We start from the raw sequence: 25,537 nt of genomic DNA, 5'->3' as shown, positions 1-25,537 counted from the left end.
GCTATCAACAAAAACAACACAAAAACCTCCGAAGTTTCTATGTGCTCCCACAAGTAAGACTTCAGCCTCTCGTGATGCATTCGTGGTACATGTAAGAGATGGTTTGCTCAGTGTTTGGGATACAGGCTGTAAAACTCAGAGTGTTTGACTCATTTCCTTACATGCAGGGCAAGGAATTCAACCAGCGTGTTTCTTCATTGTGGAGCTGCAATGGTAACAGCATTTCCCTCACATGGCTTTACATGAGCCCAAATAAGGGCTCTGCATACACTGTTATTGAAAAAAGATAAATTACATCATGGCTATTTTAAATACCAAGGCACAGCATGGAATTTTGAAAACTACCAGTATAATTATTAATATATATGAAAACGTTTTACAATCACAAAAACAATAAAAATGGATTTCATCCCACTCGAAGTCAAAGGCAAGGTGAGTTTCTAAGTAAATTTTCAGGGCAGAAAGAGCAGACCTAAGGGTTTTTTAAAACTCTTATAACCTGTGAGCCCTGAAAGTTGGGAACTTCTTCGCACCCAGGAGGCTGCACCTGGCGGTTCTAAGGCCGTCACCATGCCACAAAATGAATATATTGAACTTATTACACCGTAAACGCTATGGGTGCAGTTTGGATTACCATGAGAAAAAGAGAAAAAAGGAAAGTGGGGAGGCTCATGAACATTCAAAGAAAGCAAAAAAGATGATTGGTCTGAAGGCCAAGCTCTACCATAAGCAGCGCCATGCTGAGAAAATACAGATGAAAAAGACTATCAAGATGCATGAGAGAAACACCAAACAAAAGAATGATGAAAAGACTCCCAAGGGAGCAGTGCCTGCCTATCTGCTAGACAGAGAAGGACAGTCCCGAGCTAAAGTACTTTCCAACATGATTAAACAAAAACGAAAAGAGAAGGCGGGAAAATGGGAAGTCCCTCTGCCTAAAGTTTGTGCCCAGGGAGAAACAGAAGTATTAAAAGTTATTCGGACAGGGAAAAGAAAAAAGAAGGCATGGAAGAGGATGGTTACCAAAGTCTGCTTTGTTGGAGATGGCTTTACAAGAAAACCACCTAAATATGAAAGATTCATTAGACCAATGGGCTTACGTTTTAAGAAGGCCCATGTAACACATCCAGAACTGAAAGCCACCTTCTGTCTGCCAATACTTGGTGTAAAAAAGAATCTATCATCCCCATTATACACAGCTCTGGGTGTAATTACTAAAGGTACTGTCATTGAGGTGAATGTGAGCGAGCTGGGCCTTGTGACTCAAGGAGGCAAGGTTATTTGGGGGAAATATGCCCAGGTTACCAACAATCCTGAAAATGATGGATGCATAAATGCAGTCTTACTTGTTTGACAACAGTAACTCCTAATCATTATTGAAGACTACAAACTAAGTGGGAAAACTGTCTTTACTATGATTTTTCTGAATACTTCCAAATAGCCTTCATGTCTGCAGTCAGCAAGAGAATTATTTTAAGGTGTAAAAAACATTAAAAAGATGCACTTTTACTGACTGTTCTTTATTGGAGTCTGCTTAAGGTTTACATGTTAATAAAATGTGAATAATTAAAGCAAAAAAAAAACTCTTATAACCTATCTTAATATATGGATTATATTTGGATCCTGATTCCAATTTTTTTAAATGTTACTCAAATGAGAACATTGGGAATTTTAACACTGGCTAGATATTTAAGTGTCACAAAGAATTATTAATTTGTTAGAGGTAAGGACATTGGGACAGTGCTTTAGAAGGCCTTGTTTAGAGATACATGCTATAATAATAAACGATGACAAATGAAATGGAAATTGCATATTGTTAGTTTTGGGGTACAAGTTTCTTAGGAGTAATAAATTTTTGAGATCTAGAAAATACGACGACTATAGTTAGTGATAATGTAATGCATATTTCAAAATTGAAAGTAAGATTCAAATGTTCTTCAAGAAATTATATGCATTCAAGGTGATGGGTTAGCTTGACTTAAAGGTACCACCTGATATTTAGAATTAAGTCTATATAGTCAGCCATACATATCTGGGACTTCCATGGAAATCTAATACTTAAAAAAAAAAAAAAAAGCCTACATCTGTACTGAACAGCTTCTTGTCATTAACTCCTAACCAATACATTTTAATAGCTATTACATAGCATTTTTTTCTTTAATAGATTTGTTTTATTTGAAAGGCAGAGTTACAGAGAGGGAGAGAGGATTTTCTATCCATTGGTTCACTCCCCCAAGAAAGAGGTGCAAGGTCAGCGCTGAAACTGGAGACCCACAGTTTCTTAAAGTGTTGCTTACCCTGGGTCCAGTGAGACCTGTGCAGAAGGTCAGCTGGGGCATGGGGGGAGCATTGCCTGGGAACAGTGTATTCTTGGGATGCAAATTCCAGCACCCCACTTCGTTCACTCAGTTTCTTCACTTGCAAGATGAGCAAGTTAAGCCGGACCAGTGGTTTTCAAACTTTAAAACATCTGGGGGTGGGCATTTAGCCTAATGGTTAGTCCATTCATGTTCCACATCAGAGTGCCTGGGTTCAATTCCCAGCTCTGACTCCAGCTGCCTTGTAATGCAGACTCTGGGAGGCAAGAGTGATGGCCCAAGTGAGTGGGTCCCTGCCAACCATGCGGGAGGGAGACTTGGACTGAGTTCCTGGTGCTTGGCATTTGTGATAGCAAAATATTTAATAACAATTTTTTCTAGAGAACTCTTACATGAAAGTCTAATGTGTGAAACAGATAAAAGCTTGATTGCATGGGCTGGCAGGGAAGATAAAAGAATGCCGTGCCCTGTTGTGCGAGGCGTGCATGCGCAGGAAGTGGTGAATGGAAATAAGGGGCACCATCCCCTCTGAGGTCCCTAATAAGCTCTTTCACAAACCAGAGTTCCTGGAACTTCAGGGTAAAGTCCACTGATGGTGATGTGATGATGATGACATTAACAATTTATGGAGTACTAGCCTTTATCACTGTTAGGCACACCATACTCACCTATGATGCAGTATCATTAACTCCTCATAGTAATCCTAGGACAGAGGTACTATTATTTATACCTATTTCACAGATGAGCAAAGTGAGGCCCAAAGAGAACCCGTGCCTAATATCACACAGCTAGCCATGTCAGAGTCATGAAATCTATCCACTGTGCCCACGCTGGGGCAGACAAGTCCTTCCCTCCAAACCCTAGGCTTCCACCGCCCAGCCACTCACAGTTCACATTTCCTCTTTTTCTGGTTTAGCTACTAGGTCATTTGCTCCATGAAAACAGGGAATCATGTGATGTTTCTTAATATAGCATCAACTGGATTCCTAAATTGAAAATAAATTCTGCCCCCAGAGTGTTCAGACTATAACACTTGCAAGGTGAATTTTCAGGGAATCCATTGATGAATACAGTGGACTCTGTTTATTTTTCCTCTTCTACTTATTAGTCCATCACTGAGAAGAATAAGCAGATTAACTGAATACATCTCAAAAGCTGCCTGCTAGAAAGCAGAAGTCACTGGGCCTGGCTTGGTGGTGCAGCAAGTTAAGCTGTCAGCTGCAATGCCTGCATCCCATATGAGCACCAGTTTGAGTCCTGATTGCTCCCATTCTGGTCCAGGTCCACCCTAATGTGCCTGGGAAAGCAGTGGAGAATGGCTCAGGTGTTTGGGCCCTGCCACCCACGTGAGGGACCTGGATGAAGCTCCTGGCATCGCAGCTGGTGGCTTAACCCACTGTGCCATACTGGCTCACAAAACGAACTTCATGTGTTTAAATACTTGGATATAGGCAATGTTTAATATATCTTAAGTCTTTTTAAAGCTGCTTTCTCATGGGTGTTTGGTATAGTGGTTAGGAGGATAGTTGGGACACCATATCTCAAATTAACAGCAGTTAGGTTTGAATGCTGGCACCACTTCCAGTTCCAGCTTCCTGCTAAGGTGCAGCCTGGGAGGTAGCAGGTGGTGGCTCAAGTAATTGGATCTGTTCCACCCATGCAGGTAGATGTAGCTCCTGCCTCCTGGTTTCCACCTGGCCTAGCCTGGCCCTGGCTGTTTACAAGCATTTGAGGAGTGAAACCATCAAATGGAAGATCTTTCTCTTTCCCCCTTCCCCCCTCCCTTTCCCCTCTTCCTCCCTTCAAATGAAATGAAAAATTTTTTTAACAAGCCACTTCTTAGGATAACTGGTGGCTCAGTCTGCTTTGGGCTCCATGCCTCTTCTTCAACTGCAGAGAAGTGACAGCTACTGCCATTCAATGCCAGGTTGCTGGCCCCAGCCAGCTTGCTTGAGTTTCCTTTCTTTCTGAGTGTGTGCAGATGAATCCATGCACATCTGGGCGGGCTCTTCCCCTCACTTAGCATTTTGAAACCGACATCTCAGAATAACTCTCCTTGCTGCAAGCTCCTGATCAAGAGAACGAGAGCCCCCGCTGCAAGGACCTCTGCTCATCTTTAGTTCCTCTTTAGTTTTTTTCCAGGCCTTACAATGTCTTTTATCTCTTGCCTTTATAGTCCCTTGGGAGCAAATTAAATATTTGCTTGAACGATTCTTTTAACAACTAGATAACTCTGTCCGGGCATTGTCTGAATTCACATGGAGTACATCTCTCCACATCAAATGTTTCCAGGTAAGTGTTTGTCTGCCCTTCAGAGGGGGTACCTCCGAGCGCATCACGTCCATCCAGCTTCATTCCAGGCCCCACACAACACTCAGCTGTTACGGTTCTTCAGCACTCAGTAAATACATGAGCAGTTCCTTTTTAGAGTCAGGAGTTAAGAATACTTGCTCTTTTGTATCTGTTCTTTGTTATTTACACACTTACATAATTTTTTTGTATTAGAGATTTATATATTTATTTGAAAGGCAGAGTTAGAGACAGCAGAAGTGGAAAGAGAAAAACAGAGAGGTCTTCCACCCACTGGTTTGCTTCTCAGATGGCCACAAGGCCAGAACTGGGCCAATCTGAAGCCAGGAGCCAGGAGCTTCTTCCAGGTCCCCCACTTGGGTGCAGGGGCCCAAGGACTTGGGTCATCTTGTACTGCTTTCCTAGGCCATAGCAGAGAGCTGGATTGGAAGAGGAGCAGCGGGGACTCGAATCAGGACCCATATGGGATGCAGGCACTGCAGGTGGTGGCTTTACCCACTACGCACAGCGTCGGCCCCGTATATGACTTTTACAGAAGAACGTAGTGTGATACTCAGCAGTTACAGATGAAGACAACTGCTGATTATTTCTGTGCACTGAATTTCCCTTTTTTCTGGGAGCTATTCTAAAACTTTACATAGGGACTGGGCATTTGCCCTAGTAATTGGTATGCCAGCCCCACATGGGCACACCTGGGGTCACTGCTGCACTTTGGTTCCTGACTCCAGCTTCCCACTAATGCAGACCTTGGCAAGCGGCAGCAATGGCTGCCATCCATGTGGGACACCTGGATTGAGTTCCCTGCTCTGGTTTTGCTGATCCTGGCTGTTGGAAGCAACTGGGGAGTGAACCAGCAGATGGGAGCTGTGTCTCTCTCCCTCTACTATGTCTCTCTCTGTCTCTCTATCAAAAATTTTTTTTCAAGGGATGGGGAGGGATTCAACACATCGAATGTGTGCTTTTTTTAAAAAAAGATTTCTTTTTATTTATTTGGAAGACAGAATTACAGAGAGAGGTAAAAACAGAAAGAGAAGTGTTCCATCCACTGGTTCACTCCCCAGATGGCCACTACAGCCAGAGCTGCACCGATCTGAAACCAGGAGCCAGGAGCTTCTTCCAGGTCTCCCACATGGGTGCAGGGGCCGAAGGACTTGGGCCATCTTCTACTACTTTCCCAGGCCATAGCAGAGAGTTGGATTGGAAGAGGAGCAGCACTAGAACTGGTGCCCATATGGGATGCCAGCGCTTCAGGACAGGGCATCAACCCGCTGCGCCACAGCACCAGCCCCGATCAAATGTGGTTTTTAAAAATGTATTTGAGAAGCTTGTGGGGGGTGGTATGGGAGAGGGAGAGAGAGCACTCTTTGGTTCACGCTCCAAATGCAAGCAACAGCCTGGTCTGGGCCAGGCTGAAGCCAGGAGCTGGGAACTGATTTAGGTTCTCCCATGTGAAAGGCAAGGACCCGACTATGTGAGCCATTACCTGCTGCTTCTCAGGGTGCACATTAGCAGGAAGCTCCAGTTAGAAGCAGAGCCCGGACTCGAATCCAGACACTGCTACATGGGAGGTGAATGTTCCACGCTGTTTTTTAACCCCTGTCCGAAATGCCCACCCCTCAAATAACAGCTTTTAAAACATCATCTATTATTACCACACTATAGCGATCTATATGCATTTATTGAGAATGTTTGTGTACCTGGATTAGACTGAGAATAAGATGGACAGAAAGGAAGGGCAATTTCTGCTTTCAAAGATTTGGTGATGTCAAGGAAATCTAAGGGCTTGTCTTTTTATAGAAAACTTATAGTGACTTCATGGCATTTGGATATGGAAGCTGGCCCTCAGGGTAAGCCTGGGCCACTGATTCCCAGACATTAGTATGGCTGGACCAGTTATGATGCAACCTATATTTGGGATCTGACATGAGGCTGACATGACGGAGTCATACACATGTGTATTAAACACGTGTGTGCTAATTTTTATGTCCATTATTTCATAAAAGTAATGCTGTAGTGTTTTTAAGAAAGCGATTATTAACAATGCCGTCAATGAATTAGATTTTGATTTATGAAAACTGATCATGTTGCAGGAGTTTTTCTTTTCCCAACTGACTGGGAAATGGCAAAATTCTGCTACCAGTCCCAACCTGTGAGAGGCTGGCTGCTGTTTGTGAGTGTTGTCAATACATCACATGCTTATTTGTGTGGTCGAGATAGTAAGTGGGATGTTACCCAAGACCCAGAACACCCAGGAGCTTTCTACTTTTTCCAGGAACTAGTTTCACAACAAAGAGCAGGGACATCTGTCTTTGGCTTCTGGGAAGTGAGGACAGTGCCGGAAGGAGGTTTAGCCTCTGTCACCTGCCGGTGGGCACTGTAGGAAGTTTGCTGGGTGTGGAGGGGAAACTCTGTGAATTGCAGGAAGTATGTATCCTGAATCTGCCCTAGGGTGGGGTGATGAGCTCTGGGCTCCCCCACACTCTGACACAGCCTTCTGGTGGCTTCCCAGGCTGGGGGAGAAGCTAGAATTATGCAGTGCAACCTCCTGTGCTACCCAAGCATTAGTGATATTCCCTGTGCCACCCTGGTATTATCTGGTCTGGCAGAGACACTGAGCTGGGAGGATTCTGGTGTGGTACAGCTGCGAGTGGGGAGCTGGGATATAGAAAGCTTTCCCTAAGTCTGCGAGGCCCTTTGGAAGGTTGTCGATGGAGTTGCCTGGGCCAGCGGAACATGAGTGTGCCCTACCTCAGGCTCGGGGTAATGTATGGGAAATTATTCTTAACACAGTTTTTTTTTAATCGCCGAAGAGGACCAGAGGGAAGAGCTGGAAGTGCATACTTTATTGTGCAAAGCAGGGGCTGTGTGGCAAAAATCAAATCCAAGCCACATACGTCATTTTCATATTTTTGTTTTAATTAGAGAGAGAGAGGGAGAGAGACATACTCCCATGTTTGGTTCACTTCCCAAACACTCACAACAGCCAGGGCTGGCCCAGGCTAAAGCCAGGAACCTGGAATTCAATCCAGGTGTCCTATGTGGGTGGCAGGGACTGAATTATTTGGGGCATCATCACTGCCTCCCAGAATCTGCATTGGCAAGAAGCTGGAGTCAGATATGAATTAAATCTAGGCACTCTGATAAGGGACACAGGCATTTTAACAATTCTCTTAACTGCTAGTCTAAACACCTGCCCACATACATCATTTTAAATGTTCTGGTAGCCACATGAAACAAAGTATCAAGAAACAGTGAAATTAATTTTAATAATATAGAACTGGTACATCAAAATATTGTCATTTCATCATTTGATCAATATAAAATTATTGAGATTTGTACATTCTTTTTCTGCACCAAGTCTTCAAAAATCTAAACTCTATTTGACAACAATGCCTCTCAATCCAGACAAGCCACATTTCAAGTCCTTAGAAACCACACGTGGTAAGTGACTGTCATATAACTGGACCGGTAAAAGGCATTTTGTTTACTTAAAAATTTCTATTTTTTCCTTAGTACCAAAAAGATGTTAAAAAAATCAAATGTTAAGGTTCAAAACAATATTAAACTTCTGCTTTTTATTTTTTTAAATGTGCAAATAGACATAGATAAAGGTTGGGAGAGTATATGTGAACATGAGAACCAAGGTTGTTTATGAGAGGTTTTATTCAACCTTTTCCCTTTTAATTTATCATGTTGATTTCTTCCATTTTTTCCCTCAAACAAACATGTAGATTTATATAAAAGAGAAGTGATAAATGTATGATTTCTTCTAAAAAGTCTATAGCAGAGGCAGGCATTTGGTGCACTGGTTAGATGCTATTTGGGATGCCCACATTCCATATCAGAGTGCCTTGGTCGAGAGCCAGCACCACTTCTGATTCCAGGTTCACCCTGGGAGCAGCAGGTGATGGGTCAAGCATTTGGGTCCCTGCAACCTCTATGGCAGACCCAGATTCACTTTTGGCTTTAGTCTGGCCCAGTCCCACCATTGTGGGCATTTGGGGAGTGAGTCAGCAGATGAAAGATCTCTGTCTCTTTGTCTGTTTCTCTGTTAAATCTCTCTGATAATTTTTTAAAACTCTGAAGCAAATATACAAAGCATTAGTATTTATTATTTTTGGAAAATAACTGGAGTATGTGTTTTGTGTAATACTCATCGTACATACACTCTTTCAAAATGTTATGCAATGCAAATTAAAATGATGGATTTAGAAAATGTAAATAAAAGAAAGAAAACATACCTTGGTTTTGTGAGTATATATATGTATATGCAAATATATATATTCCATATGAAATTATTTTTAAAAACAAGATCGTATCAGGTTTCATTCTAGGTGATTTTTCCCCCCTGGAATTTTTCAGTTACTGGAAGTTGACACCTTCTACAGATATAATATCACTGTAATGGCTCTATGCCCAAACTCCCCAAATGCCTGCAACCACTGAGCTGGGAACTCAGTTTAGGTCTCCTACAAGTGGCAGGAATACAACAAATTAGCCATCACCACTGCCTCCCAAGGTCCACATAATTGAGTCAAGAGCCAGAGCCACATACTTCAATATGGGACACTGACATCTTAGCTACTAGGCCAAACACCTACCCATGGGGGAAATTCTTGATTAAACAAATACAATGAAATATGTCTGTGCACACCTTTAGCACGCTAAAGTTTCCTTAGTTTCCTTAGCACCTTGAATACCAGTGTTTGCCCAGCATACTTTGGGAAACAAGAATTTCAGTTGCACAGTCCTCTGAAAATGGAGGTCCATGCTACTTGAAGTCCTGGTAATCTGAAGCTTATGCAGGAAATCTTTTGGCTCACTTGTTTACATGATTATTTTTGGAAAATCTTTTCCAATGGTTTCCCTCCCTAGAATACCAGGTGGGTTTGCTATTTGTCAGGAAGCATCTGAGCCTTCTTACCTGAGGACTGCAACATCACAGGGTCATTGGAATGCAGAAAGAGACACAGACAGTAATGTGGTGAAGCTAAAAGAACCCTAGAACACTGCCTAAAACTTGGCACATTGTTGCGGTTGATTTATTCTGAGAGGAGGAGCGTGGTGGGGGCAAGAGACGTGGAGTCACCACACAGACCCCAGGAGCTGGGTGAAAGTGTGTGGGGAGCAACTCGGACTAGACTGTTACTCGAATTAAGACTTATTCTATGCATCTGCTCTCCCACAATATGGCGCTGAGAAGGGGAGGAGTAAACTTCTACACAGCTGCCTCTCACCAACTTGACAAGCTGCAGGAGCTGCTCCTGATTGGAGGAGAGCAGCGTGCTCGGCGTGTGGGTAGCAGAGTTGGGATTGGTGGAAGAGGACTATAAAGGAGGAGAGAGACAACATGCACCAGGAACATCTAAGAGGAACATCTATCTGAAGGAACACCTGTGCAGCCCCCGAGAGAGCCGGCCGGCGGTGTGCTGCTCCCCCGCAGAAGTGGGGAAAGTGGCAGGGGGAACCGCCCTTCCACGGAGGTGGAAGGACGGTAGCCCACCCGGGAAGAACCAGCAGCAAACCCGGGGAGGGCCGAGCAGACGAAAGAACAGCGCAGGGTCCTGTGTCGTTCCTCCATGAAGAGGGGGAGCGACATAATGGTGCCGTGACTCGGATAGGAAACCTAGGCAGGGTTCAGTGTCGCTCCTCCACGAAGAGGGGGAGCGACAAAAGTGGGCCAGAGGGGAGCAGCCTGCAGACTCGTTTATTTCAGTTGGTGCAGCGGCTTAAATAGCCAAGGCAGCCAATCTGGTTAAGGGGCGGTTTATGCCCTAACCAATCACAGCCTGTTGCCAGGTAGTATCCGAAGCCATCCAATCACAGCCTGTTGCCAGACAGGCTTGGTTGCCAGGTGGGTTTCAAAGCCATTCCTGAGTAACTGATGCTTGCTTGCCAGCGGCCATCTTGGCATGGCCTTCTCATTCCACCACAGCACATGAATTAATTTTCTGTGCTGTGTAACGTATCAGCTTAGCAGCTTAAAACAGCACACTTGCCGGCACCGCGGCTCACTAGGCTAATCCTCCGCCTAGCGGCGCCGGCACACGGGGTTCTAGTCCCGGTTGGGGCGCCGGATTCTGTCCCGGTTGCCCCTCTTCCAGGCCAGCCCTCTGCTGTGGCCAGGGAGTGCAGTGGAGGATGGCCCAGGTGCTTGGGCCCTGCACCCCATGGGAGACGAGGAAAAGCACCTGGCTCCTGGCTCCTGCCATCGGATCAGCGCGGTGCGCCGGCCGCAGCGCGCCGGCCGTGGCGGCCATTGGAGGGTGAACCAACGGCAAAGGAAGACCTTTCTCTCTGTCTCTCTCTCACTGTCCACTCTGCCTGTCAAAAAAACAAAACAAAACAAAAACAAAAACAAAAAACAGCACACTTTATTATCTCACCAGTTCTGTGGGTCAACATCTGATCTTGGCTTGCCTGGATCCTCTGTTTTAGTGCATTCCAGGAGTTGACTGGGGCTGAGGTCTCATCAGAGACTCAGCTGGGAGAGAACAAGCTTCCAAATACTGCAGGAGGTGGGCAGTACAGTCATGCACCCTCACTCACCATTTCTTCAAAACCAGCAAGAAGGTCTCTTCCCTTCTACTCAGACTCTTACAGAAGTGTAATCATGGGAGTAACATTATGTTTACTGGTTAGAAGCCAGTCACAGGACCTAGACAGGCTCAAGAAAAGGAAATTATGTGAGGGGACTTCAAAAGTTCATGGAGGGGTATGTGTTTAACGTAGTGGTTAAGATGCCCCCGTCCCGCATCCAAGCATCTGGGTTCAATTCCCAGCTCCGGCTCCTGATTCCAGATTCCTGCTAGTGTAGACCCTGAGAAGCAGTAGGTGATGACTCAAGTGATTGGATTCCTGCCACCCACATATGAGATCTGGGTCTTAGCTCCTGTCTTCAGCGTGGGTCATCCCAGCCATTTTGGGCATTAAGAGAGTAACCAGCATAGTGGGTGCGCTCTTTCTCTCTCTGTCTACGTCTCAAATAAATAATTACATTTTTTAAAAGTTCATGGAAATGCATATTAGGAAAAGATTGTGTGGATTGCAAAATTTTTGCTGCAAACTAAAATTATTTTCTAATTCCATTTTTCCATGAACTTTTTGAAGTCCTCTCATATAAGGTGTGGATCATCAGGGGTCATCTTAGAGTGTGTCTGCCACATTTTCTAAATACTGCCTGGGATGTTGTTTTATTTGCCAAAAGTGAAATAGGATGAATGGTTCATCCTAATTAATGCAGTTGCTTCTGTGTGCCACTTACATCCTTTGATGCACACTAGTTTACTTCAATTATGCCCTCTCTCTGCATGACTCTCATTCCTTCCACCAGGTGTTAGAACTGAAAGGCAAGGCTGGCGCCTTTGGCATTCTTCCTTGCTGTTGGGGTAGGTCTCAAAGCAGGCCTGCATGCGGTCCTTGCTGTATACCCAGATGGCGGTCTAGGTCTATGGTAGGCTGTCCTTTCCTAGCTGGCTGATCCTTAGCAAGTTGCTTCATGCAGACCTCTGATGAAAAGATAGCTCAGGAGTTCGATCGGTAGCGGGAGCGGAGAGCGGACCCCAGAGAGCCCTGAGCAGCCCCACCGCCGCCGCCGGCCTAGTTACCATCACACCCCGGGAGGAGCCGCAGCTGCCGCAGCCGGCCCCAGTCACCATCACCGCAACCATGAGCAGCGAGGCCCAGACCCAGCAGCCGCCCGCCGCCCCCGCCCTCAGCGCCACCGAAACCAAGCCTGGCACCACGGGCAGCAGCGCAGGGAGCGGTGGCCCGGGCGGCCTCACATCGGCGGCGCCCGCCGGCGGGGACAAGAAGGTCATCGCAACGAAGGTTTTGGGAACAGTAAAATGGTTCAATGTAAGGAACGGATATGGTTTCATCAACAGGAATGACACCAAGGAAGATGTATTTGTACACCAGACTGCCATAAAGAAGAATAACCCCAGGAAGTACCTTGGCAGTGTAGGAGATGGAGAGACTGTGGAGTTTGATGTTGTTGAAGGAGAAAAGGGTGCGGAGGTAGCAAATGTTACAGGTCCTGGTGGAGTTCCAGTGCAAGGCAGTAAATATGCAGCAGATCGTAACCATTATAGACGCTACCCACGTCGTAGGGGTCCTCCACGCAATTACCAGCAGAATTACCAGAATAGTGAGAGTGGGGAAAAGAATGAGGCATTGGAGAGCGCTCCCGAAGGCCAGGCCCAACAACGCCGGCCCTACCGCAGGCGAAGGTTCCCACCTTACTACATGCGGAGACTCTATGGGCGTCGACCACAGTGTTCCAACCCTCCTGTGCAGGGAGAAGTGATGGAAGGTGCTGACAACCAGGGTGCAGGAGAACAAGGTAGACCAGTGAGACAGAATATGTATCGGGGTTATAGACCACGATTCCGCAGAGGTCCTCCTCGCCAAAGACAGCCTAGAGAGGACGGCAATGAAGAAGACAAGGAAAACCAAGGAGATGAGACCCAGGGTCAGCAGCCACCTCAGCGTCGGTACCGCCGCAACTTCAACTACCGACGCAGACGCCCAGATAACCCTAAACCACAAGATGGCAAAGAGACAAAAGCAGCCGATCCACCAGCTGAGAATTCGTCCGCTCCCGAGGCTGAGCAGGGCGGGGCTGAGTAAATGCCGGCTTAACATCTCTACCATCATCCGGTTTAGTCATCCAACAAGAAGAAATGAATATGAAATTCCAGCAATAAGAAATGAACAAAAGACTGGAGCTGAAGACCTTAAGTGCTTGCTTTTTGCCCGTTGACCAGATTACTAGAACTATCTGCATTATCTATGCAGCATGAGGTTTTTATTATTTTTACCTAAAGTTGTCTCTTTTTGGTAATGACAAACGTGTTTTTTAAAAAAGCCTGGTTTTTCTCAATACACCTTTAAAGGTTTTTAAATTGTTTTATATCTGGTCAAGTTGAGATTTTTAAGAACTTCATTTTTAATTTGTAATAAAAGTTTACAACTTGATTTTTTCAAAAAAGTCAACAAACTGCAAGCACCTGCTAATAAAGGTCTTAAATAATTAAAAAAAAAAAAAAAAGATAGCTCAGACTCTATCACACCCCTGTTAGAACTAGGTTAAAATTCCATAACTTTCATCTCTAGGCCCTGGATGACTTGGTCTCTAACTCTCTCTCCAACCCATCATTTCTTCCACTGGATTTACTGAGCTACATGGGCCCTATTACAAGTTGCTTAATCATCTGCAGTTGCTTCCTGCCTCAGGGCCTTTGCACATGCTGCTCCATAGCCTAGAGCATTCTTGCCCCAGATCATATCACCAGCCTCATCTTCATTATTCAGGACTCAGCTCAAAAGTCAGTAACTCCAAAAGCCCTTCAAAACCACCTCCATGTTCTACCGCATGTTTCATTATGGTGCCTTAGGATCACTTCTGAAATTAGTTTACCATTGGTGTCTCCTCGCAAGAACACAAGCTTCATGGAGGCAAGGCCTTTGGCTGGCTTTTTACCATTGTGTCCTCACTTCCCGCCACAGGACCCGGCATGTTTGTTAAGGAAATGGTGTCATTCTGCCCGTGTGTGTGTCTTCAAACAGTTTATGGAATATGTGTATTATGCAAATACTATGCATGGATTTTGAAATCTCTAGCACCAAAGTAAACTTATCTTTTAATTCCACTTTCCACTTACTTTTTGAAGTCACCTTGTATATTCTATTTACATATATATATATACACACAAATATATGTGTATATATATATAACTATCTTATTTTAAAACATTTAAGTATATTTTTAAAAGTAGCCATAGTTTTATATTCAGAATAAATAAAGCTGGGATTCTAGCTGCAACTAGCAGGTTCTGTATTTTTCTTTCTTAACCACTTGATTTTTCTTTGCCTATATATTAGCATTTGGTTCTTAAAGGAATGGGAAATGTTTGGTAGATAGTTGGTAATTTAGTACCTGATACAGGTCAATAATTGAATTGGAAGAATAGCAAAATCTGACATTATTATTAGACATTCATTTGAAGCTCCCTCTTTATTTGCTGTGGCTTAAAAAACAACTTTTTTGCTAGATGGGAGACGGGGAACAGAAGAGGAAAATATCTGATCTCCTTGTCAGACACTGCCATCTTCTGGTGTATTTCCAAAATGCAACTTGGGATTCATTTCTCGCTTAAAAAAATCTAATTCAGTGCTCCAATTCCTCCATTATTCAAATTCAGATAAAACCTAGTTTCCAGATTAGAGTTCTGTTTTAATATTAATATATAAATAAAATTTCAAGCCACCAAAACAATCAAAGGATTGTGCTGAAGAAATGCCAGTTCCAGAGTTTTGTTCTTAATTCTCCATTTAAAAAAATGATGATCACTGTCATTTAGCCATCTGCATGGAGCTAAATCAGCAAATTAAAGAGCCCAGAGCCCTACCATCTCTATAGTTTATACGACTGGGGCTAAATTAGTTTAATTTCCTTGGTCAAGTGCCCGTCACAGCAGTCTCGCTTCACTCCATGTGGAGATGATAAAAAATGACAAGTTCAAAAAATGAGACATGCCTTTGCTCAGCAGTAAATCTCAGGCCCATGGTTACCCATGGTCTTCTGTGTGTCCTGTCCTGCATCTGCTTCTGATGTGTCAGCAGCACAGATCTTCGCTGATGCTCAGACCATAGGGAATTGTGGAGGTCAATGGCAAAGAGGGTTGACTGTTTGAACTTTGCAGTATCTGCCAACCAAGCAGGTGAAGCCAGGCTTGTGTTCCATGCAATGCAAATTTCCCTTCGAAGAGTTGTGCCCCAGAGAAAGGAGTTGATGTGTATTCTTCCAGACTGGACTTTTCTCACTTGGACATCTTTCCTGAGTTGGAAAGCAAACACACTGTCCCCAAGGTTCATGGAGTTTTACCAACGGTTGTGATGATTTCCTTAAAGCTAATATTCTCCAGTCTTTCCTTGAGTATGCTTTCTAGTTCATTTTTTTTTATAATTTTAACATTTTTTTCACTTCATCTGAAAAGATATAAACAGAGATCTTCCATTTGCTGGTTCACTCTTCAATTGTTTGCAATAGCCAGTACTGAGCCAGGCCATAGCCAAGAGCCAGGAGCTCCATCTGGAGCTCCCATGTGGATGGCAGGGACTCAAGTACTTGAACCATCATCTACTGTCTCCCATGGTAAACATTAGCAGGAAGCTGGGTTGGAAGCAGAGGCAGGACTCAAACCCAGACACTCTGAGATGGGATGTAGGTGTACCAATTGGCAACTTGAGTTGCTGAACCTAATATCTAGTGTATTGTAAAGGTGCTTGGGTGTGAGTTAACTGTCACTTTCTGAGAACCTCACGATGTGGAAGCTGCTCTAGATGGGCAGACATGACTTCCAATATACCCACCTCCTAATAGTTCGGCCACTGTCGCTGGTGGCTCTTGGGGCTGTTTCCTCTGCCTGGTTTGTTAACATCAAGTTCACTTGCAAATTTATGGATGGCGTTAGGGAGCATCATAAGCACCTCCTGAAAGTATACAAGTTGTGTGTGCATGACTGTGTCTTGGGATTTTATACATCTTTATTCCCAAAAGCATCTCCAAGCTTTCATTACATTTTTCAAAGTGGTTTATCACTTGTCCCTATTCTCTAAGCAGTTAAGACTTTCTGTGATTCTGCTAATAAGCAATGGCACTAATACTACAAAATTCACAGTGTTGTTCTAGGAATAAATTAGGAGAAGTAAAATAAAAGCCCAGCCAGAGTGCCTAGTGCATAGTAAATGTGAGTTTATTTATGAGGAAAATCAGGGACAAAACAATTACTAAAAATCACACACAGAGAAAATATAATCTGGACACTTTGAGAATGGACTTATTTTTTTTTTATCAGAAATCCTCAAATACCAGCAGAAGAAAACAGTTCTATACAAGTCAAAGGCTTCCAGATAGATCTGAAAGATACTAAGAGTTCATCTTTACCCTGTATTATTTGAGTTCCCCACTAACTAAATCCTGAAAGATATACTCTAGGATTTGCATTCACTAATTAATCTAAGAAAAACACAGTTGAATAAGAGAAATTCAGCCCCTCGTTGGATTAATTAGGCTTAATGTGACAACCGATATTGGTCAGAATTTTCTTTCATGACTCAGTGAAGGCTCTAATTTAGAAATCTCAAAGACTTGATTTTAAATTTCACATTTTGGGGAGTTAACCAAGTACTTAAGAATCCACTTCTTTAAGTAGGAGACTCATTGAAATAATTGGTGCACACGGAGTCCTTCAGTAGGTGATAACTGGATGTGCAAAGTAGGAAAGGGTTCCTGCCTCACACCTTTACTTTCCCGGGGCAGTGAGAGAGGGTGGGGGTTGCAGTGTGTCACATCCTTGCCATAATGTTCAGGCTTCAGGGACATGGCCCTTACAAATCAGGTCAGACCCCAGAGCATTCATTCCCCACGCTTTGGAGCTGTGTTTAGATGAGGCTGAGGCGTCACTGCAGTAGCTAGAAGAAGCACAGCCCAAGTGCCAACCCGGGGAGGGCTGCCTTGTGTGCAAGGGGAGTCTCAGTTCACAGAAGCCTCCCTCCAGCTGCAGCTGAAGCCAGAGGTGGGCCCAGGGCCTGGGAAGCAGGACATGGCAGATTTCCCTCACCCTGGGGTGGGGTATTTCATAAATGTGGTCAGAGGTGGTGTCCTGAAGTAGGTGATCTCTAAACTCAGATCTGATTGATGGAAGGGACCCCTTAAGCAAGATCCAGGGAAAGAGTTGCATGCAGAGGTCAGAATGCAGGGCCAGATGCAGAGACTGGATTTGAGTTTAGGGGCCAGAGGAAGAGAGAGATCAGAGAGCAGGCTCTGTGTCCTGGTCCTTCCCTGTCTGGAAAGCTCTTTCCCAGATCCTGCTGGCTGCTCCATGTGCTCATGGAGCTCTTTTAACAACCACCTCCTGTACAATTTTCCATCTCATGCTGGCCCCACCTTTCTGTTTCTTCACTGTGTGTGGTAGAGGGAATGGTGCCCCGCCCCGACAAAGATGCGTCTACACCTCACCCTAGCATCTGATATGTGATCTTGGAAAAGGAGTTTGTGTAAATGTAGGTAAGGTGAAGCTCTTCAAATGAGATCATCCTGGTTTACCCAAGTGGGCTCCAAATGCACTGGCAAATTTCTTTCTAAGAGATGCAGAGAGAAGAGGGGAAGGCAACAGGTAGATGAACCTGAACTCTGATAAAGTACCTCGTTGGGTTTCTGTTTTCCTGGCTCAACACTACCAGGAGTATGATTTCTCTCTGACTCAAATTTCACGCACAGAGGAGAAGCATAGGTATTCATTCTGGTAACCAAGGTAAGAAATGTTGGCTCTGACCCTTGGCTATTAAGGAGGATGGCTACAGAAGACAGAATTGGTGGAAAATGCCACTTTGAACAGAGATTTACTATAGGATATTTGCACAGATGTTGAAGGGCTTAAAGAGCAACAAGAGTATACACCGAGATAATCTAGTTTTCACCCCCAGAGCTGAGGCAGTGAAAGGGAAGAGTTTGGGATTATCATCGTTGAGGAGCTCAGAGAACGAGGGAAGAGCCCTGTGATTGCTGCTGGGCCAATGCTAGGGTGGCCTCAACAGGAAGAGGAAGTGGAGGCGAAAGGAAGTCCCTTCTCCAGAGCCTTTCACTCACTTCTGCCTTTCAAGCTCCCTCTGTGTTAGCTGTTTTTGTTTTTGTTTTTTTGAGATTTATTTATTTGAAATAAAGAAACATAGAAAGGCAGATGGAAAGAGAAAGAGACCTCTTGTTTGATAGTTCACTCCTCAAATGCCCACAATAGCGGGGGCTGGGGCAAACTGAATCCAGGAGCCAGGAGCTCAATCTGGTCTCCCACATGGGTGGCAGGGACTCAGTACTTAAACCATCACCTACTACAATGCAGGTGCACTAGCAGGAAGCTAGATAGGAAGCAGGGCAGCCAGGATGTGAGCCAAGTACTTCAATATGGGATGTGGGCTTCCCAATCAGTGGCTTACTCTGCTGTACCACAACGCCTACCCTCTCTCTATGATTTCTGTTGACTGAATCCTACAGGGAGCCTCTTGACAAAATATCTGGGAAGTATCTCATCTGTGTAACCACAAGACAGAACCCAGAAAGCAGGAGTTGGAGCTCAGAGACAATAGCTTAACAACTAGCATAAATGGCAGCCATGTGTGCTTTTTGGCCCAGCATTGGGAAATATAACAAGGATTAATCGTTTGTAGGCCTGTGATCTGTGTAATTATCTAATTAGTCCACCATGTAATGTTTTTCCTAATGTCTGGCTTCCTCATTAGACTTTACACTCCATGAAGGGTTCTATTGTCCACCTTAAGGTATCCACAACAGAGGGAGGGAGGGAGGGAGGGAGGGAGAGAGAAAGAGAGAGAGAGAGAATTTTCATCGGCTGGCTCACTCCTCAGATGACTGATGGCTGGAGTTGGGCCAGGCTAACGCTAGGAGCCAGGAACTTCTTCCAGGTCTCCCATGTGGGTGCAGGGGCCCAGGCACTTAGGTTATCTTCTGCTTTCCCAGGCTGTCAGCAGGGAGCTGGATCAAAAATGGAGCATCTGGGACATGAACCTGTATCCATATGGGATGCCAGTATCATAGGTGGTAGCTTTAGTTGCTAAGCCACAATGCCAGCCCCAGAATTTTCTTTTTTAAAATTAATTATTTTGGGGCCATTGCTGTGGCGCAGTGGGTTAAAGCCCTGGTCTGGAGTGCCGGCAGCCCATATGGGGGCCAGTTCTAGTCCCAGCTGCTCCACTTCTGATCCAGCTCTCTGCTATGGCCTGGGAAAGCAGTGGAGGGTGGCCCAAGTTCTTGGGCCCCTGCACCCATGTGGGAGGCCCAGAAGGGGCTCCTGGCTCCTGGCTTCGGATCGGCACAGCTCCAGCTGTTGCAGCCATCTGGGGAGTGAGCCAACTCATGGAAGACCTCTCTCTCTGCCTCTCCTTTCTCTGTGTAACTCTGACTTTCAAATAAATAAATCTTTTTAAAAAATTAATTATTTTGTTTTTGAGACACAAAGAGAAAAAGAACGAGCTCCCATTTGCTGGCTCACTCCCCAAATGCCCACTAAGGCAGGCCAAAGCAGGAGCTGGGAACTTACTCTAAGTCTCTCACATGGGTGGCATCCACCCAATTATTTGAGCTGTCACCTGCCACCTCATAGGGTCTGCATTGGCAGGAAGCTGGAGTCAGGAACCACAGCTGGGAATTGAACCCAATCTTTCCCATATGGTACATGGGCATCTTATCTGGCGTCTCTATGGCTAGGCAAATGCTGACCCTACTGGAGCTGTTTTAAGAAATTAACTGGCTGATTGATTTTCAGGGTCTTTGTCTTGCTTGCTTTAATGTTTCTTGAGGACTATGCTGTGCTTTATGTTATAATGAAAAGTCTTCTTTCCTTGTATAAATATGACATAGCCCTTATTTTGAGTGCTATTATTCAAGATGCAGGGTGATGAGTAAAGGGGAAAGTTGGCTGGTGGCCACTCTGGACTAAATTACCTCATTGAGCTGTCTGCACCAGACGAGTTATTGTCAAATCTCCAATATCTGCTTCTGTTTGTTTCATGTCGACAAACTCACAGACTCTTTCAGCAGACTTTGGGATATTCCCTTTATGCTTGTTTTTATGAAATGCAAAACTGGTCATTTCTATTCTGAATAACGTGAATATGATTTAGCACATGGTTCTCAATCAGAGATGATTTCAACCCCACCTCCCTTGCCCCAGGGAACTTTGGCACTGATTGGAGACATTTTTGGTTGTCATAACTGGGAGGTGCTCCTGGCGTCCAGTGGAGGCCAGGGATGCTGCTCAACACCCTGTCATGCACAGGAAATTGCCCCCACTGGCTCAGCATGTCAATATCACTGAAGTTGAGAAATCTTAATCTGGTTTAAAAAGTATATATGTATATATATTATACAATATATGCATATATATTATAATATATAATAATATATACATTATATATTAGGAGTGGATATAAAATATATAATAATATATGTGTATATATTATGATATATGTATATATATACATATATCATATATATATAATATATATATATATTATATTAGGAGTGGATATTGTGCATAGTTCAAGCTGCTGTCTGGGACACTGGCATCTCATCAGAGTGCCTGGTTCGAGTCCTGGCCATTCCACTCTTTGTGCCCAGCTTCCTGCTAATGCTTGTGGGAGGCAGTACATGATGACTCACATGCCTAGGTTCCTGCTACCATATGGAGACCAAATGGAGTTCCTTGCTCCTCGCTTTGGCCTGGCCTAGCTCTGGGTGTTGTGGGCATCTGGGAGATGAACCAGCAGATGGAAGATATCTCTCTCACTCTCTCAGTCACTCTGACTTTCAGATAAGAAAATAAAAGTTTTTTAAAAATTGAAAAATAATTTGTATTCATTATACCATGAAAGAAAGTGTGTTATAGTTGAAAGAACATGACCTTGGGAAACCACACAGTTTCTTAAAATTTTTCTGTATTTTATTTATTTAAGAGGCAGAAAGAGCTAGAGATGGAGAGACAGAGAGAGCTCCCATCCATTGGTTCATATCCCAAATACCCATGAACTGTGAACTCCATCCAGATCTCTCACACAGGTGACAGGACCCAAATACCCGAGCTGTCACCTGTTGCCTCTCAGGGTGTGCATCAGCAGGAAGCTTCTGTTGAGAGCAGAGCTGGGACTCAAACCTGGGCATACGGGATGTGTGAACCCCAAGGGAGGTCTTTTTTTTTTTTGACAGAGTGGACAGTGAGAGAGAGAGACAGAGAGAAAGGTCTTCCTTTTGCCGTTGGTTCACCCTCCAATGGCCTCCACAGTTGGCACACTGCGGCCGGCGCACCACGCTGATCCCAAGGCAGGAGCCAGGTGCTTTTCCTGGTCTCCCATGGGGTGCAGGGCCCAAGGACTTGGGCCATCCTCCACTGCCTTCCTGGGCCACAGCAGAGAGCTGGCTGGAAGAGGGGCAACCGGGACAGAATCCGGCGTCCCGACCGGGACTAGAACCCGGTGTGTGGATTAACATGTTGAGCCGCGGCGGCAGCCATCCAAGTGGGATCTTAATTGCTGAGCAAACACCCATCCCAGAGACTCCGCAAATTGTGACTTTAAATTTGGCATCATCCTTGCATGATCTTAGAGAAAAAGTTGTTGGAGATTTCAATTTCTTATTAGTGAAACGAAGGTGTTAGATCCTGACTCATTGCATTGTTATGAGGGTGCATGGATTAATCAATTAATCATTGTAGGGTGCCTGGTACACAGAGGTCTCTTAATAAATAGCAATTGGATATTTGGAGGAAACATATGCATTCAAATGCATTTATGCTATAATAGATTACCCAAAAAGTACTTCTTTACCTTTAAATATATATATATGTGTATATATATATATTTATATATACGTGCATGAGTGTGTGTGTGTGTGTGTGTGTATATATATATATATATATATAGAGAGAGAGAGAGAGAGAGAGAGAGAGAGAGAGATACCAGAGCTTCTGTCTGCTTGTTCACTCCCCAAATGCCTGTGAAAACTGGGGTTGGACCAGGCCAAAGCTATGAGCCAGGAATTCAAATCAGGTTTTTTATGTAAATAGCAGGGACCCAATTAATTGAGTTATCACTAATGCCTCTCCAAGTATACATTAGCAGGAAGCTGAAGCCAGAGAAGAACTGTGACTCAAACCCAGGCACAAATGTATCTTAACCAGGGTCTTAACTTCTAGGCCTAATGCCCATTCCATTCTTTAACTTCTTCATTGCTTTTTCCTCTCAAGGAATAGGAAGCTGAGAAACCCAGTAAAGCACACACTTTCCAGAGCAAAATTCTTATGAATGGTATTTTTTCTTTTTTTTTGAAAGCTTTTATTTAATACATATAAATTTCACAGGTACAGCTTTTGGAATATAGCGGTTCTTCCCCCCATACCTGCCCTCCCACCCCCAAAACCATCCCACCTCCTACTCCCTCTCCCATCCAATTCTTCATTAAGATTCATTTTTAATTATCTTTATATACAGAAGATCAACTCTATACTAAGTAAAGATTTCAACAGTTTGCACCTACACAGAAACACAAAGTATAAAGTACTGTTTGACGCCTAGTTTTACCATTAATTCTCATAGTACAACATATTAAGGACAGAGGTCCTACATGTGGAGCAAGTGCACAGTGACTTCTGTTGTTGATTTAACAATTGACACTCTTATTTATGATGCCAGTGATCACCTGAGACTCTTGTCATGAGCTGCCAAGGCTATGGAAGCCTCTTGAGTTCCCAAACTCCGACATTGTTTAGACAGGGCCACAATCAAGTAGAAGTTCTCTCCTCCCTTCAGAGAAAGGTACCTTCTTCTTTGACAGTCCCTTCCTTCCACTGGGATCTCCTCACAGAGATCTTTCATGTAGGCCATTTTTTGCCACAGTGTCTTGGCTTTCCATGCCTAAAATCTCTCATGGGCTTTTTAGCCAGATCTGAATGCCTTAAGGGCTGATTCTGAGGCCAGTGTGCTATTTAGGGCTTCCATTCTATGAGTCTGCTGTGTGGCCTGCTTCCCATGTTGGATCATTCTCTCCTTTTTAATTCTATTATTATTAGTAGACACTTGATCTTATTTATGTTATCCCTTTGACACTTATTCCTATCTTTATGATCAATTATGCACTTGAAATGATAACTTTAACTAGTACGATGGCATTGGTACCTGCCAACTTAATGGGATTTGAAGTCCCATGGCAAGTTTTTTTTTTTTTATTTAATAAATGTGAATTTACAAAGTGCAACTTTTGTATTGTTGTGGCTTCCCCCCCAACCTCCCTCCCTCCCGTGGCCCTCCCCTCTCCCACTCCCTCTCCCATCCCACCCTTCATTGAGTTTCATTTTCAATTATCTTTATATACAGAAGATCAACTTAGTATATACTAAGCAAAGATTTCAACAGACTGCACTCACACAACTGCACAAGGTATAGGGTATTGTTCGACTAGTAGTGTTATCTTTAACTCTCATAGTAAAACACATTAAGGACAGAGATCCTACGTGGGGAGCATGTGCCCAGTGACTCCCATTGTTGAATTAACAATTGGCACTCTTATTTAAGATGTCAGCAATCACCCGAGGCTCTTGCCATGAGCTGTCTAGGCTATGGAAGCCCCTTGAGTTCACCAACTCTGAACTTGTTTAGTCAAGGCCATATCACAGTGGATGTTCCTTCCTCCCTTCAGAGAAAGGCGCCTCCCTCCTTGATGGCCTGTTCCTTCTGCTGGGGTCTTGTTCACCAGGATCTTTCATTTAGGTTGTTTTTGCCACCGTGTCTTGGCTTTCCATGCCTGTGAGACTCTCATGGGCCTTTTAGCCAGATCCAAATGCCCCAAGGGTTGATTCTGAGGCCGGAGTCCATAGCAAGTTTTTAGCTTCACCAGTGGGAATGTGTGCCGAACTGTACATTTCCTCCCTCTCTTATTTCCACTCTTATTTTTTTACACAGAACAATTTTCAATTGGATTTAAACACCTAAGAATATTTCTGTGTTAAGAGTTCATCCAACAGTATTAAGTAGAAAAAGAAAATACTAAAAAGAATAAAATAGTAAGCTGTTCCTTGATAGCCAGGATGAGAGCTGATCAAGTCATTGCTTCTCATAGTGTCAGTTTCACCTCTACAGGTTTCCTTTTTTTAAGGCTTATTTTATTTATTTGAAAGAGTTACAGAGAGAGGTAGAGACACAGAGAGAGGTCTTCCATCCACTGGTTCATTCCCCAGATGGCCGCAATGGCTGGAGCTGTGCTGATCCGAAGCCAGGAGCCAAGAGCTTCTTCTGGGTCTCCCATGTGGGTACAGGGACCCAAGGACTTGGGCCATCTTCTACTGCTTTCCCAGGCCAAAGTAGAGAGCTGGATCGGAAGTAGAGCAGCCGGTCTCAAACTGGTGCCCATATGGGATGCCAGCGCTTCAGGCCAGGGTGTTAACCTGCTGTGCCACAGTGCCAGCCCCACCGACTGTTTCTTTTGCCATACATAATCTTCTCAATTTGATGTAATCCCAGCTGTTAATTTTGGATTTGGCTGCCTGTGCCTCTGGGGTCTTGTCTAAGAAGCCTTTGCCTGTTCCAATATCTTGCAGGGTTTCTCTGATGTTCTCTAATAATTTGATGGTGTTGAGTCATAGATTTAGATCTTTAATCCATGTTGAGTGGCTTTCTGTGTAAGGTAGGGGACTTGCTTCATACTTCTGGATGTATAAATCTAGTTTTCCCAGCACCATTTGTTGAATAGATCATCCTTTCTCCAGGAATTGGTTTTAGCTCCTTGATCAAATATAATTTGGTTGTAGATGTTTGGGTTGATTTCTGGTGTTTCTATTCTGTTCCATTGGTCTATCCATCTGTTTTGTACCAGTTCTAGGCTGTTTTAATTATAACTGCCCTGAGCCGGTGCCATGGCGCGCTAGGTTAATCCTCCAACTGCGGCGCCGGCATCCCAGATGGGCACCAATTCTAGTCCCAGCTGCTCCTCTTCCAATCCAGCTCTCTGCTGTGGCCCAGGAAGGCAGTGGAGGATGGCCCAGCTGCCTGGGCCCCTGCACCCACATGGGAGACCAGGAAGAGGCACCTGGCTCCTGGCTTTGGATTGGTGCAACTCCGGCTGTTGTGGCCATTTCGGGGGGGTGAACCAACGGAAGTAAGACCTTTCTCTCTGTCTCTCCTTCTTACTGTCTGTAACACTACCTGTCAAATAAATTAAAAAAATATATAACTGCCCTTTAGTATGTCTTAAAATCTGGTATTGTGATGCCTCTGGCTTTGTTTTTGTTGTGTAAGATTTCTTTAGCTATTTGAGGTCTCCTGTGCCTCCATATGAATTTCAG

At 44.3% G+C, this 25,537-nt stretch overlaps 1 long non-coding RNA gene and 2 pseudogenes across 1 annotated transcript in view; all 3 read left to right on the top strand.

The window, feature by feature from the left end:
* LOC127492321 (uncharacterized) overlaps positions 1 to 25,537 on the top strand; it is a 91,173-nt gene that overhangs the window by 4,604 nt on the left and 61,032 nt on the right. The gene's annotated exons all lie outside the window — the stretch shown is intronic.
* LOC100344228 (ribosome biogenesis protein NSA2 homolog pseudogene) lies at positions 571 to 1,471 on the top strand (annotated as a pseudogene).
* Positions 12,164 to 13,313, top strand: LOC100344478 (Y-box-binding protein 1 pseudogene; annotated as a pseudogene).

The sequence above is a fragment of the Oryctolagus cuniculus genome, chromosome 10, assembly GCF_964237555.1.
Source record: "Oryctolagus cuniculus chromosome 10, mOryCun1.1, whole genome shotgun sequence".
Taxonomy (NCBI): Eukaryota; Metazoa; Chordata; class Mammalia; order Lagomorpha; family Leporidae; genus Oryctolagus; species Oryctolagus cuniculus.
Note: the sequence above shows the minus strand (reverse complement) of the source record. Positions and strands in the feature narration are given on the sequence as shown.